Source organism: Dipteris shenzhenensis, chromosome 1, assembly GCF_047967505.1.
Source record: "Dipteris shenzhenensis isolate YYH24624 ecotype China chromosome 1, Dip_SZ_1.0, whole genome shotgun sequence".
Lineage (NCBI taxonomy): Eukaryota > Viridiplantae > Streptophyta > Polypodiopsida > Gleicheniales > Dipteridaceae > Dipteris > Dipteris shenzhenensis.
This window is the reverse complement of record NC_141596.1, coordinates 73,880,429-73,897,077: the sequence shown is the minus strand read 5'-3', so window position 1 is coordinate 73,897,077 and position 16,649 is coordinate 73,880,429. Positions and strand designations below refer to the sequence as shown.

At 39.7% G+C, this 16,649-nt stretch overlaps 1 pseudogene; it reads right to left on the bottom strand.

The window, feature by feature from the left end:
• Nucleotides 1–5,091: 5,091 nt before the first annotated feature.
• LOC147906362 (ubiquitin-ribosomal protein eL40 fusion protein pseudogene) lies at nucleotides 5,092–5,784 on the bottom strand (annotated as a pseudogene).
• Between the last annotated feature and the right edge of the window lie 10,865 nt (nucleotides 5,785–16,649).

The window sequence follows — 16,649 nt, the reverse complement described above, 5'->3', positions numbered from 1 at the left end:
ACATAAACTTCCCAATATCTCATGCTCAATATAACACAGTCCCATGCTTACCGTCTCGTTTTTTGATTAAGCTTTAACAGATCCGGCTGACCCCATGACTCACTCTATCTTTTCATCTTTCTAAACGTGTTGGGACTTTCGGTTGCTGTTAAGCACAACCAAGCCTTGTTAAACTATCGTGAACACATTGGCATTTGCCAATACCCGAGCTTCTATCAAGCGTGGTCGCTAAAATAGAGAAGTGGAGTATATTACAAGTAGATATCGTGTAGGTGACTGACTGAGTCAAGTGATATCCCTATGGACCTAGTTGTATCACATCCTATGATCCTTATAGGGCTCATAATAAAACGTTTAGTGCAACATATCTTGAACCATGGCTATCGCAATAACTATTACGTAACATTTTCACATTTTGCCAGCTTCCCTAGAATATCATGTAGAAAAGCACCCTTCCAAGGGTTGATGCGCATGGTCGATGCACTCTAGGAGGCTCCATGTGGGACTGAGGCGAACTCACTCTAGGAGGCTCTCATGCAGTACTGAGGCAGTCTATGGGCAGGAAGTATCCTCCCTTCCATATCCTCTAGTACTCAGATGTATCGAAGGGGAGCAGTAGTCGCTCCATTCTAGTATTCAAGCTTATTAAAGGGGAGGAGGAGTTGCTCCATTCTAGTATTCAAGCTTATCGAAGGGGAGGCATAATCATTCCATTCTAGGTCTACATAGAGAGCTCCTTGTGGCAAGCCAGAAGCTCATCGCCCCCCATTCTGTAGTCCACTGACTCATGGAGGATGCTCAGCAATAATACATTGATGCAACACAGCAGGGGAAGACTTATGGCACTCATCTCTGATGCAATATATAGTAGAGAAAGCTAGAACTCTACCATATCTCGATTCTATCAGTAAGCTAGTACTTCAAGACCTCTTGCAAACCTGTGGGAGGTCCATTAGTGATTGCACATATTTGGTGCAGGTCCTTCATGATTCTCGGAGTCCGCAAGCAACTCCCTGACCTTGTTTAGTGCTCCCAATTCCTTTTTTGCATGTGTTCCCCTTCCTCTTCTCGTTTAGTCAGTTTGAGAATGGTGAGTATTTCGCTACTTAGTGCTACTCTTTTCTTTGGATTCTGTAAACTTTTGGGGATGGGGAAGATGCTCCAACCAAGGAGGTCACTCTTCACCATTAAATTTTGGCTGCTACAATTCCTTATTTCAGTTAGGGCGAATCTCTAGCTGCGATCTCATGTTATTTCATAGTGTGGTATCTGATGGAGTGTAATCAAGTCACTATTATCCATATCTACAATGGTAAGGTGTAAAAGCGACTCCTACTAGTGTAAAATTCGTGTTACTATGTTCCCTCCTATCTATTACTTTTCATTTTTTCTTTGGATCCTTTAGATCACATCGATAACTAGGTGTACCCATAGGCTTCTTTTAGGTATCCATGGTATAGTCGATGTTATCTTATGACTCCAAGGTATAGTCCACTATACATTTTATGGTATATGTTACGGTTCTAGAGATAACACTATGCACCACCCTTCATGGATATATATCTCCCATATAATTATGCTATATTCCCTTATCCATGGTAGTCCTACTAGTAGTATGGAGACCATTACCATTAATTAAAATGACAAAAAGTAACTAGCTAATGCACATCCAATATAGGCTTCCCTTAGCACCTCTATCTTTCTCAAAGAGCATTACTGCAATATAGTATCGTATCATACATCATATACAATCCCGATTATCATGGCTCGAAATTGTAAATACGTATATTAAGGTCAACTATGAAAGTAACCTTAGTAAATAAGTGCTAGCCATCTCTCCTTAACTTTAGTATAACTGTGTCAACTATTCTCGAATAAACTTAATCTCCTTGATCATATGTAAGATCATCCACTTTTTCATATTCTCGTAAGTAATCCATTACTTTTCATTCTCATTCTTATCCTATAATAATGTCTCATATCAATACAGACCTCCGCATATCTAATTGAGGTGTATATTGACACATCCTACAATGGGAGGAGATGTGTGTGTGTGTGTGTGTGTGTGTGTGTGTGTGTGAGAGAGAGAGAGAGAGAGAGAGAGAGAGAGAGAGAAGGGGGAGCGTGAGGAGCTCAGTTATGGCCATCTGTCTCTTGTAGCCTACCCGCCTAGGGTTTCCCACCTATCTGGAAGCCCTTGCTAGGCCCCGTTCGTGCTCGTGGCATTCTTGCATCATCTGTGCTAACCTCTACACCCCCTTTTTCTCCCTTAGCAGAACTTTTGCAGTTTCTTTGCCATTCGCACCTATACGAAATAGGCCCGTGTAGCTATGTACATGCTGTACAGCCTGTATAGCAACTGTTGGTGCAGGAATTGCCACTGTTGTTTCTTTTTCACTCCTCACTCCCAGGCTTTCCTGCTAGTCATTTTTCTTTCTTTCTTCCAACTGACTAGAGATTAACTCATAATCTAAAACTGGCTAGGAAGTTGGCTTCTTTAGTTTGAGCTTAGAAGCTTTTATTCTCTTTCTTCTAATTCCTTAATTTTGTGCTTTAGCTCATTGTTATCCTTTGTAAGAAGGAGAATCTAGTGTTTGAGAATAAGGAGGGCTTCATTCTACCAAGTGCTACGTACAGGTGATGCTACTATTGCAGCATAGGAGGGCTACTTCTCTTCTTTCATGTCGCTCATTGCAAAACCCAAAACTTATCGTCTACAGGTCCCCTTCTCTTGTGATGTAAATGACACTCAAATGATGCAGAATATGACTTTGACTTGAAAGACAAACATGTAGATTATCATCCTATGGAAAAATTTTCATTTTTACTTCGAAGTGATCCAAGAAAATCTCAAAAAGTTATTCTCATTTCTTTTCTTGTGAAAAATCGAGTCTAAAGCAGCAGCCTAGTAAGACTTCGACTATAGGTGAATGGCAACTAGAGAGGGACCACTAGGGTTTATTTTGAAGGGATTATCTTGTTGAAATCTCCAAAATAAAATCTAAACCCCTAAGCTAGGCCATGAAATTTGAAAAAGAGGCAACTCTATGTGGCAATGGTGCAATTTCTAAGCTACCTGGTTTGAATCCTACTCTTATATATGTAGCGTAAGTTTCATGTGCTTAAGTTACAGATGCTTGTATGCTCATTCCAAGATGGAAAAGGGTAACACTGGGAATCATTGTAGTACCATATTGATTTACATAGTAATGCATATTTGGTATTATAAGACTGATTTTCAAATGGAGAAATGGTTCTAGTGATGGGACATACAATGGTTCTTGATTTATCACTTTTCATTTATAGGGGATGTGTAATTAAATGTGCAAATTCCTTGATTTATATCCAAAATTGATTTTTTATCATCAGTTTGATCTTATTCTAGTTGAAGTCTGTTTTAATATCATCCCACTTGGGATTTGGTTTGCTAAAATCTATGGGTCTATTTGATATACTCTGGATGTTATGATGGCTTGTTTTTGCTTTAGTAGTATGGGTTGCATTGATATTAAACCATTTTACTAGTTGAATTTACTCTGCTATATCAATGAACAAATCAAGTGATCTCCCTTTGGAATATTGGGAGAGTTTGTTGTGGGTACTAGAACCATTTCATCGATGGACCTGATTGCTATTTAGGTGTAAGTTTACTGATATAAGCTGCAACATTGGTTGCATTAATTGCATGGGATTGAAGTTGCATAAAAGAAAGGGCAATTTTGTACTTATGAGCCAAAGGATTATAGTAAGGGAGATGTAGATTTTATTGTTCTATTAGGCAACACACACACACACACACACACACACACACACATTTTTAGTGAAAACTTTGTGTGCTTTATATTACAAGAGAGTTACCCAAAAAAAACTGGTAAGCTGAAATAGTACATCAAGCGAAAATGTCCATGTAGGACAAATATACATCCTGATATATGCAGTGAATGTTTGTAGGCAATCAAAAAGCGATTGCTGCATAGAAAGATGAAAAAAACAAAAGGAGAAAAAATTGAATCTCCAAAGACTCTATGGCTTCTAGCTTTCAAGAGAGTCCAAAGTGCCCAGTAGTAGTGAACCTAGGTCAAGAACAACTCAAAAGGCATCCATCTAGGATAGATCCCAAACAACTAGAAAAGCTTGCCAAAAGAAGCCTGAGAAAACTGCATTCTCAATTTGTGCCAGAGGATGCCCAAGAAGCCCTCTGTCTCAAGAAAATGCCAAAAGATATGCGATACTGATTCTCTGGAGCTAAACACCAATGACAAATAGGTGGAGCAATATGTCTGCATGATAAAAGCTGTCTAGACAGAACAACCCCCAATAGAACCCACCATAGAAAGACCTGTTGGCGTAGTGGAACCCCTGAGTGCCAAATCTATTTTAATCTCTTTCTCCACCATTTGACAGGATAGTGTAAGGCCCAAATCTGATTGGCCCTATCCGACAACCAGGGTGGTGATAGCAGAACTTTATATAAAGAAGAGACTGTGATATGAGATAGCTTCAAAGGACGGATGGATGAGTATAAAGGAAGAAGAGTCCAATCCTGAAGCTAGTGTCTAATTGCATACAATGATTCTGATCTGACAAGCGCTTAGAGCTCGAAAAGACGATAACTTTTCCTTTTTGGAGCGTGTGCAAATTCTTCCTGGATTGCAAGTTATGGCTTGTCGAAGTTTTTGTGAAGAAGAAGGGCCTTTGATGATGTGGCACAGGGATTCACATGCTGAATTCCATATTGTGCTTAGCAAGGGACTCTGTGTGCTTAGGTGGAACTTTTAACTAACCACATAACTTAACCATGGCTATGTTTGACCTTACTAGAGTTAAGTCTTATCTGCCAACTGGCACTCTGCTAGCCAAAGACCACTAAACCAAACTTGGAGTTAGCTAAACTGAACCACGGGTCCTATCTGCCATGTGTCTTTTTGTGTGGAGACCTTGGAGAAGAAAGAGGAAGCTTGAAGCTTCTCGGCGCTATGACGACGATGGCACTGTGGGAGGTTGGAGCTCAGCGAGTCGTCGTAGGAGCCGTTTGATACGAGAGTCTTCTTTGCGGTTGTGGCAGCTAGCAATCGTAGATGGCGCAATGTTTCATGGCTTTGAGAGTGCTGCAGGGTTGGCGAGCTCGTAGTAGGCGTTGGACATCGTTCTTGCAGGTTGGAGACATTCGGGGCTGCTGCGTTGCTTGATGCGGCTGAATGGCCGATGCTGGTTGCTATGTCCACATTTCTTCTTCTGGCAATTTGCAGCTCGTGGATGCAGACGTGCCTAACACTTGCGGCAGATCATCTTTTCTTGCTAGCACCATCAGGGAAGGCTCGATAATTCCACCCCATAGCCTCAGCACCAGATGGAGCGTAGACTTTTTCTGAATGTTATAGTCTGCCAGAGTGCGGCCATCCTCCAATTGCTTGCCCGCAAATATGAGACAACGTTGATAGTATCACTGCTCTCGACCTCGAGGGTGATGGTTTTGCCTGTTTTAGAGAGGCTTATCTCAAGAAGGCCCGTAAAGGTGCCCAGTCTCTCGCAGAGAATGCAACAAACGCAAATGTTGCTTAGAACGATCCTCGATGAAGGAGTTGTTTGCCATTAAAGCAGTTTTGCAAGCTATGGAGGACTACAAGCAAAAGTTGCGGTGGTTGCTTTTGCCATGGGAGTCTTTCTCCTTAGAACAAAAAACTGATCTCTCTCTCTCAGCACAAAGAGTGAACTCACAAGAGCTCTCTCTTTTTCACAATGGAACTCTAACAAAACAATTGAACGAAAATCTTCAACTCTCATGGACGGAATTCTTTCAATCTGAAAACTAAAAACTAGCCTAGGAGAAAAACATGAGCTCCTAAGACATGCCTACAACAAATCTAGGAATGGAAGCAATCCTAGTGAACTACTAATGAGCTAAACTAGGAGAGCTAAACCTATGCTCTGATACCATGACAAAACATGTGTGCCTCAGGATCTATGGAGCGCTCTAAGGTGGATGGAACCTGTGTGGAAACATGATGAAGAGAGTGCTCATGACATGTAGCTCAAGTCAATTAGGTTCCAAGATAGATTAGCTTGGACTCATAAAGAGAATCTTGAGATAGTGCAAAGTGCTTGATTTTATATTACTTCAAATGAACCTCCCTTTTCTAGGTGAGGGTACTTACATCCATATGCTTGCTCACATGTGGGATATCTCCTCTATGCCATGTGGCAGCTTACCCTTTGCTCATACCTTTGCTCCACATGTGCTCATGGCACCACAACTCTCAACAAATGGTGGCAGATAAAATTGAATATAGGCCACCAAGATAGATAGAACAATGCAAAGAGGACATGCAATAGCCAAGTAGCCAACTTCCAATATTTCAATTTTTTCTTCAATTTAGTAGCAAGAACCCAATCAATTTATTGATGGCGCCAACCCAGAGGATATCCAAGATGATGAATCAACTGAGTTAGGGGAACGATTTCCCCTAACCAAAGCAGTCTTTGCCAATCCTTAGAATGCAATGGCAGCAGGCAAGATTTTTGAAAATTAATGTGAAGGCCAATAGCTATTCCATACAATGAAAGAGCCTGCATAAGAGAAGAAAGGTCCCCTGGAGTGTTTTTTGGCATGAAGAATTAATCATCTGCATAAGCTTGAGCAACCAATGAGCAACTTGCAGGAATTTCCAACGCATGTAGTATATCTATCACCACCAAGTGATCAATATATCAAAGCATTGGATGTGTGGCTATAGCATATAAGATAGCACTAAGAGGGCAACCTTACCAAACTGAACATCAAAGCGTCTAGGGCTCTGATATGTCTCCTGATAAAATACAAGTAGCTTTGCTATCCTGACAAATCTAGAAGATGACATGGTGCAAATTTTGACCAAGTTCCAAAACCTGCATGGTCTGAGCTATAAAATCCCATTGAATAGTGTCAAATGCCTTTGCAATATCCACCTATAGAATAAGCACATCTTGCTCTGTGTACTTGGCATACTCAATCCCAACATAAGCATTGGCAATATCATCAATAATATGCCGCCGTGGAATAAACCCATACCAAGCTAGATGCAGGCCATCATTTAAATACTCCTAAATCCGATCAACTGCCATTTTGGTGATGATCTTGTATATCACTAGCATCAAAGTAATAGGCCTCCAATCAGCCAAAGATTCACAAATGGACTCCTTGGGAAGAAGATTGACCAAACCTTTCTTCCAAAAATCTAGCATATATTGATTTTGCCAAGTAGTATTGACCAATTTCAACAAATGAATTTTTAGCAAATCCCAAAAAGCCAAGAAAAATTCTACCATTAGACCATCCTAGCCAGGAAATTTCCATCTACCACTTGATTTAACATCATCAATTAACTACTCTTTCAATGAAAGGAGGTTCCAAATCTGAGGCCTGTGCCGGTGATACAATTGGTGTGACATGCTGCAATAAATTTTCCCTTGCTGAAATGACCTCTTGTGAAGGTAAATTTTCTTTCCCAAACTAAGAAGAAAAATGGTGAACACAGGTTGTAGAAAGTTGTGCCCTTGAATAAGTCCAAACACCATCCGATAACAAAGATCTGCAAATATTTTGAGAATGCCTTTTGTAATGCAGCCCTTTAAAAAATGCTTTGGAAGAGCAGCCTTTATCCAAATAAGATTTCTTTCATGCACGTGTCTCCCATTTGGCTATTTTCCTATTGTCATTACATTATAGATAGTATTTTGCCTGACATAGAATCTTATTTTCCTTAGAAGAAGAGTCTAGAGGTGACTCTGCTCTGTCAAAGATTGACACTAAAATTTTGCCTTAGCAACATTGTCCCACAAGGCCTTCATATAGCTTTTGCCATAATTACGAATAATTGCTTGCATTTGTGTAACAAAAGCTTCCCACGCAAAGTCAATGCCAATGGCAACCTATTGAGATAGTGGCTGAACTACATCTTTAACTAGTTCCTTGTATGCTTCATGCTCTTATCTTTTCTTTCTTTGTCTCTCCCTCCTCTCTCGTTTTTAGCGTCCCCACTTCTTAGCTTTCATAGTATCTAGTTATTTTTAGTCTCATAGACCCTTTGGTCTTTCGTAGACGTTAATAAACTCTCTCTCTCTCTCTCTCTCTCTCTCTCTCTCTCTCTCTCTCTCTCTCTCTCTCTCTCTCTCTCTCTCTCTCTCTCTCTCTCTCTCTCTCTCTCTCTCTCTCTCTCTCTCCACACCCCACCCCCACACAAACATAAACAAGAGTCTTTGTAAAAGTCTTTAATCATATAGCACTTCATCTAAACATTTTGGATGCCTAAAGAGATCGACATTTTTTTGCCATGCCCGCATCACTCCCCTTTCCTCTCTTCTACTACTGTTGTTTTTTTGCTACTACTTTTGCTTCTGGTTCCGCCAACCTTTTGTGCAGGCCTTGTGAATGACAAGTCATTCATTTCTTTCACATGTTCATTCTATGGTTTCTCTAAGAAAGTGAACTTGTGAAGTCAAATTGAAGGATCTTGTTGCTTCTTTGATAGGCTACCCCTTAACTTTTAAAAATTGTAAAAGAAAGGCCCTTCTTTATATTCCTCAAATTCTGTACTGATTAATTTTATTTGTATTTACATGAAGTAGAATCTATGGGCATGTGTTTGTGCAAATTGATTATCAACGTATGTTAATGGTATTTTGTATCTTTAGGCTTCTTTCATTGTAGGCTTCTCTCTCTCTCTCTCTCTCTCTCTCTCTCTCTCTCTCTCTCTCTCTCTCTCTCTCTTTTTGCTGCACCTCCTTAAAGTTTTATGGTCTTTTTCGAAGGAAAGGTATGGGGAGAATGTTCTTGAGATGACCAAGAACAAAACTTGGGTGTGCCTTGGTTGTCGTGGAATATGCAATTGCAGTTGTCGATCAAGAAAGGTTGGGCACCTACGGGCTCCATGTATCGATGGACTAGTATGCACTTTCTGATAGTGAGGTGACGTTGCTTAGTGGGGTTATGAGTTATATCCTTAAAGGATGGTCTACCAACTATGTCACATCGGTTAACAAAATATTGAATTAGTAGAGTCTTGTGGAGATGGGCCTTAGGAGAATCTCATTAAGGTCCATTAATAGGAGTTTGGTTGTGGATCAATCTCTCATACCCAAGTTGAATGCTAAGTGGAATCTGCACATGTTAGAAACATAAGATACGCAATATCGATAAGGGAACCCAAATGGGGAAGGCCATCTTCTTAGCATGGAAGGATATGCATCAAAGCTTAATCTTTTTTGTCCATTGTGTTGCAAGGAAAGCTTTCCTTAGGGGCTTTGTGGTGCTATGTTTCTTAATGCCACCCGTCTTTGACATCCCACTAGCCTTCAAAGCTGACATTACATATCTTCTTAAACTGTCACATCATTTAGTCAACTTGCCCAAATCAACCCAAAGATAAGGCAGCGACGTCCATTGTGAGCTCATCGTGAGCTCAACCAATTCATTTGTGAAATCATAACAAAGAGAAAAAGAGACATGTTTAAAATCATGAGCTAAGGATTTGAATTAATTATGGGTTAAAGAACCCCATCTAAGGATTGAAACATCCCAACCTTCCCTTTTTTGCTATACACGAGCTGCTTGGCCCAAGAAGGACAGTTTTTTTTATAAAGCACCAATCCTCCCTCCCTCAAGAAGTGTTCTCTCAGAGTTTCTGACTTTACCTCAAGAAGATCTATTGCTTCCATTCCTTTCATCTTTTTTAGTAGTAGTGCTTGCCATCTAAACAATCTATCACACTCACTTTCTTTGCCTTTGTTTGTAAGATGATAGTAGGCAATGATGTAGCCTTTTGGCAGCCAAAACTATGCCCTCCAAATTTCTTTTTTAAAAAGGCCATGTGACACTTTGGCGATTGAAATGTCATGTGGAGTTTTGGCTGCCAAAGTGCCATGTGGATTTTCCATATGGCTCCAAAAAAAAAGGGCACACAGCCCTTTTTTTGGGGGCAGGTGGGGGGTGGTGGGAGGGGATGTGGGTTTGGGTCTTTGGATCATCTTTGTTTTATCCAACCTTACTAAAGAAGTGTCACATGTTCCCCCTCCCCACCCCCCCTTCTTTCTTCATATGTATTGCAAGTTAAGGGCCTTTCATATGTGTCACAAATTAAGGGCCTGAATTTTTACTTCATTTTTTTAACTTACTAAAAAAAAGTCACCACTAATAAATCATTTTAACACACCCTACCTCTCATCTCTCCTCTCCTTTCTTACTAGTTTCTTGTTCCCAACTTGGTAGTTACTTGTCCCTCCCTCCCTCTCTTTTCTTTGGTCTCATCTCCTCTATTTTTTGTCCCTCTCTCATCTCCTTTCCTCTCCTTTTTCATCCCTTTCTCCTCTAGTCTTCTTTCCTCTCCTTTTTTGTTGCTACCTCCCACTTGCTCCTCTCCTCTCCTTTTTTTCCCTCCCTCATTCCCCCTTCTCTTCTATCTTGGTAGTTGATGTCCTCCATGTACTTCTTCTTATTCCAAGCTACTTGCTCAAGTAATAGCTTGACCCATCCCTCCCTCTCTTTCTCTCTCTATTTGCATCATGGCTACCACTATAATGTTGTGCTCTGAAACTGGTTTTGCCTTTGTTGTCTCTCTAAACACTGGGAAAGCCATCATTAGTAAAAATTAGTAGGAGTAGAAGCAACATTCACTACATTGGTGGCTACGTAAGACAATGGGACGGATTGACACATGGAGGAAGTAACCCTATATTGTGTGTGGAATGTAGCGATTCTTACAATTCTCAAAAGAGAGTATTTCATTGCAGTACAAGGCAATGTTTGTGCACCTGGAGAATTTCTACTTGATTCAAAAAGATTATCCTTGTATGTTGTTCTCTATTCTCCCTTTCTCTTGAGTACCATTCAACAATTTGGAATGTTAGACTAGTGCATGTGCCTTAAATTGCTTAGTCTACACAATGCACACCATCGTGCAATGAAGAGGATGCATATGGGAAGGCCCGTAAGTTCATGATTAGCATCGATAGTGGGACCCTGTCTCAAAAAAAGAAAGCATGTGCTTCAAAGGGGTTGCACGCATAAGCTATAGTGTGGGTGTTCTTCCTTCAATGCAAAGGTTAATGCACACCCCTATTACAAGCCTATGCTCTTGATGAAAGAGGTTGCTATGGCATCTTGTGAGTAGCATTACCCATGATGATAATGTAAAATCACAATGTAAATGAAGGAGAATTTTTGGTATGTGAAGGTAAGACTTTGTTATTTATGCAAGACTCCATCGTCTAGTCTACTCCATAGTCATTCCTATGCGAAGGTTGCTTATTGCACTTTTTTCTTTAGTAGTGGTATATTTTATGCAAATACACCATAGTCTAATCTATAAAAATTATAAGGTCTCCTAAGTTTCAATTTCAAATGATTTTTTTAAAAGTCATTCATTTGGAGTATATGGGCAAGTTTCATGTCAATCCTTAAATGTGAAGGTGTGAGTAAATATAATTGTGTGTTTGAAAGAGAGGGAAAAGAGATGGGGAGAGACCAAGAGAGTACAATAGTGCAACAACTTTGACACGGAAGATCAATAACTTCTTTCTATGGTGGGTGTGTGTGTGTGTGTGTGTTTTCATCCTATACTTCAAGTACTTATCTACTGATATCAATCAAATGATACTGAAAGTTTCAAAATGGTTTAATCCATTCCTTCAAGACTCCCTCAGATAATATGTTCAAAGCTACTTAATTAGTTTTATTCAACATTCCGAAGTATTCAAAAATCCAATCCATCCTTTTTTGGAACTTTTCAAAATCCCTTATATGTTAAGTTCTATTATTTCCAACTTGGCAGATTGTAAATGGATATAAAGTCTCTATGGTATAAACTAACATATGAAATGATATTGAGACAAAAACTACCCCAAATCAGTCATCACCATACATCTTCACCAAAAAACCTTGATGCACTCAAATATGTAGCCAAAAACCTGTGAACCAGGGTACATATATGAACTTCCAAAAAATTGCTTGAGTTCTACCAAAACAATTCTAAATATGGTAAAGCTATATATAGCCAGCTCCTAAGTCAAAGTTCTCCATCTAATCCAGAGGATGTATGCAAAAATAGTAATCCATGTCCCTCAACTTAACTTGCAATACTTCAAATTTTGCACTTGAACCCCCTAAAAAATGAATGATAACATAAATATTCAGTAAAAAACAATAAAAATTTCATCAGTAAAGAATATATACTAGACTGGCACTTATATATGTCACTTCATATTCAATTAAAGTTGATACAAGACATAAGCACGTCAAATGGATTCCAGATTCCAGATCAAATAAGATCTTTAATAGCGATCTACCAACTATTCTAAGTAACACTATGGGGATTTTTTATTTCCAATCTTTTTGAAAAATACAATAAATTCTCTCTGGTTTATTGTCCATATCTTTCCACTATAATAACATGTATTACAAGGGTAGTCGTATAGAGTATCTTGAAGGAGGAATCTCATGGGATCCACAAAGTTGGTGTACCACACCTCATTCTCCCTCTTGGGTGCTCCGACCGGTGTTTCTAACAATAGGAGCAGAGCTGTGTAAATCGGACTGCCTCCATGAATGCATATCAAGCATTTGCCATGTACCATAGAGGTAAAGGCCAGGGTAGGCACGAATTCAAGCAAGCCCAAGAATAATGCTAGTACTTCATCTCCTTCTCGCTAGAGTGATGGCAAGAAGAAAAAGAGATGAAACTATTGTAGGAAACTGGGACATGATATTTTAGAATAAAGAAAGTGCATTGCTTCAGAGAAGAAGAAAAACCAATCAGGACTTGTAGTTTTAGATGCTCCTATTGCAGTTGAAAAGAGCAATGACACAACAAATATTGCTCATGATTTTTCGGGAAATGTAAGCATCAACATGGAGTAGATGGGTGCACTCTTGGAGGCTCTTCAAGGGGATGTGCGAGCGGAGTGGGACAAACAGATTGCACATTGGAATGTAGCTATCATTCCACAAACATGTCGGGAGCTGGCTTCGCAACAACATCGACTTGGAACGGATGGGGATGCAGGTGCTGGTGTGGGTTTCGATCCACAAAGTGGTCCACAAGTGTAGATGGTTTCTAGACCAATGGGTTCCAGTACTTCTTTCGGTGGTGGTGAGGGTGCAGATAAGGGGAAAGGAGTCATCGTGGTGTCTGTGCAGATTGGGGAGGATTGGCATGCAAAGTACGAAGAGTTGGTGGATGGCATTGTGGAAGTAGTTGCTCACAATAGCCAAAGAGTGTATGTGCTGAAGCAACAGGGGATTCCCTATGTCTATGGTTAGAATTGTGTGCTCATTCCTTCATTCTATCATTTCCTCCTTGCCCTCCTTGGTGGAAAGAAGCGGATAGGTTTTTGGAGAAATTCTATAATAAGCACACCATTATCCCTAGATTGTCGGATCCTCCTTCCTATGAGCCGATGGTAATTCAACGACCAATGATAACATAGGAGCGCTGGCAGTAGCAATTGCCATCAGGTGCTTGGATAGATGAGGTGTTGCCCATGGAGCAGTGGTGCAAATAGTAAGTGGATAGGTCCAAGCCACATCCTTTACAACGGCTGATGAATCTCGAGCAAGATCATAGGCTGAAGATATGGCTATGGAAGAAACAGCTAGAGACTACTCTTGCTGGTTTGAGTGGAGCAGAACCAATAATGCAGTTGCAAATGGAGTGCCCTAAAAGTGGTGGTGCAGGACTAAGCAAGGTGGGTGTCATGATGCACATGTTCAGTATATTTCCAATTCATATGAAGAGTAGAGATGCGGTAATGGTTGTTGGATAGCCTCGCAGAATAAAAATCGAAGATGTTCAAAATGTGGGATGCTTTTGGATAGGCAAGGTTGAAGATGTCTGAAATGCGGGGATGCTTTTGGACAAGTAGGAGAAACAACAAAGGACATTCGGATAGGCATTTCGATTAATTACAGTGGATGCTTTTTCTGAGTGAATTCAAAAATGAGATGCTTTGTAATTCATGTGTACTGAGTGGAGGGTGAGAATTAAATTATTGCACCTGGTTCTTTGTCGAGGCTATGCCTAAAATGATTGTTGCACATACACTATGTAAGCATCCGACTTCTATTTCGGGGATGTGCATGTGTGGTCCGCACAGTCCACTTTGAGTGCCATGTGTTATTGCATAACCATGCTAGTTAGCAGTAGTGACTTTGAGGGGTGTGCGAGGGTAGGTTAGCCGCAAGGATTGGTGATTCACATCTCCAAGCGGTTGACAGCCGCTTCCCTAACCATTAGATGATTCTTGTGTGCATGCTATTACTAGCATTCTGATGTTGTTCTGTATGCAGTTGTTGTGTGAGCTCTTGCTTTCGAATACAGAGATCTTCGGTGTTCTGTCTCTATTGCATTATCTATATTCTACTCTCATAGATGTTGCACATTTGTTTATCTCTGTTTCCCATAGTGCCTATGCATAGTTATGATGCTACAAGATTCTCCATCATGACGTAACCCTTAGTGCCACTCATATACACCATGTAAAAAATTCAAAAGCATAATTGATAACCATCAATTTGCAATCACATTGTACAAAATTCTCAACTTGACCAAGAATAAATGTGAGGAACTCGTAGGATGAGGAATGCAAGATTTATAAATGATGTAAAGTCAAGTAGTAATGACACAAATTTATCAATGACATGCACTTTCAATCTTTAGAGTAACATGCTTCATTTGTAAAAGTACAACTTTACATGCTCATGACAAAGGTCAAAATAATTTTTTTTTAAAACTCTTAATAGTTCATCGATGCACAATTGAAATATTTGAGATCAAACATGATACTGGAGAAATTCTCACTATGTAGGCCCCCTGGGAATAATCCCAGGGATAATGAAAATTGTAGCATTGCCTTGACCATGCTTACACATTATTCAGTCAAACCTCATACACAACAATAGCAAGAAAGTAATTGTAATCTTGCCTTGATTGTGTTCACATATTATTCAATCAAACACCATGTAGTGACAAAAATTAGGCACCAAACTACACAATTGGTACAAAAGTAATGATTTTGATTAGTAATTAATGTATAAAGGAATACAATGTCTTTATCAAAACTCATAGTTTGCAAATAGCTCCTTTGGTGAGAATAAGTGGCACTCTTGGTTAGTGAACAAGTGATCACATCATTGGCTAACTTTCTGAGTGGCAACCATCCATCAGTGGCTAAGGTGGTGATTCCTAGTTTGTGGAAGATTCATCCTAAATCTAAGGATGGCAGACCAATGACAAGCAGAAGTCCATCAAACTGCTAGTGTTAATAGTTGAAGTTGGCATTGCAATTAGTCTACTAAGTAGAGAAGAATTTTAATAGAGAGGGTTAAATTTTGATTTTTCACGGGTGTTTTGACCTCTCTCTAGCTTGCTAGGTTAGGAGCTTGCTTAGCTGAGTGCTCAGTTCAAGCCGAGGTAGCTTCATTGTAATAGAGTCTATTCTTAATATGATAGAAATGTGGTTTTCTTCCATCTTGTATATATTTTTCTCTATTCTTTGTTTACTTTATATCCTTAACCCCTATCATCATACGCTTTCCCTTTCAATAGCGACCTTGAACATTGAGTTAATTATGTTGACATCGATTTGCATCACACCCAAGCATGTTCACATGCATAGCTCACCAACGACTGAAAGAGTGAGCATCTTCATTTGAGCACTGCACAAGTTGTCAGTTAAGGGTTCATGAGCATAGATCACTGAGTACCCACCATAAGTTAAGCAATGGGGAGTGAGAAAATCTAGACCATCAACATTTGACGATCTTGCAAAGGAATGTTCAATTGAATTTGCATATTGATGTGCTATTAGTTAGGGGAATTGAGTGGATTGAGTTTAGTAAGCTTAGGATTGAGTGCACAGTCACTGAGAGAGGTTCATGCTGACTAGCAATTAAATTGCTGGGTCTTGTGGGCTACTACAAGAAAGGCCTATTGACCACAGAGTCTAGTGATGTGCTTGAAGAGTAGAGTGTGGACTACAAAGAGCATCCAAACAGATAATCAATTGAAAGAAGATGTACATAATATGTAGTCAGGCGTAAACAATACTTCATTCAAAGTAATTGGCTACATCCAACCATGAGAGATGGTGGGGTCTCAGAGCCGAAATTGGGTTCTTGAAGGAGGTAGACAAAAGTATAAGCTATCCAACAGTAGTGTAGAATATGAAGAGAGGGACTCGACCTCACTACTCTAGGGATGGAAGTTTATTATTGTACATGGAGCCAAAAGGACGAACCACTAGTAAATTTGACTAAGGCATTCCAGAAGATCAGTAGGTGCGGGTCCATCATGGAAAATAGAGTGCTTTTAGCATAACATCTTCATTCATTGCTCTTATTCTCTTTGTTTGTTTTCTAGATCTTCCTGGACTTGCTTTCTTTCCATGCATATGTATGTCTGTTTCTATCTCTTCTATGAATGCTTATTTGGATTTGTGCACTTCTCCCCGTCAAATTTATTTGTCTATTTGTTTTCATGCGATATTAAATCCTTGATCTTATCACAGCCAAAGTCAAATATCAAATAGTCCTTTGTTGATTTCATTCTTGTCTTTGATACCTACGTAGGACCTATGTCATCCATGTTTGATAAGCCAACACTTTGCCTTTGTTAATGTGT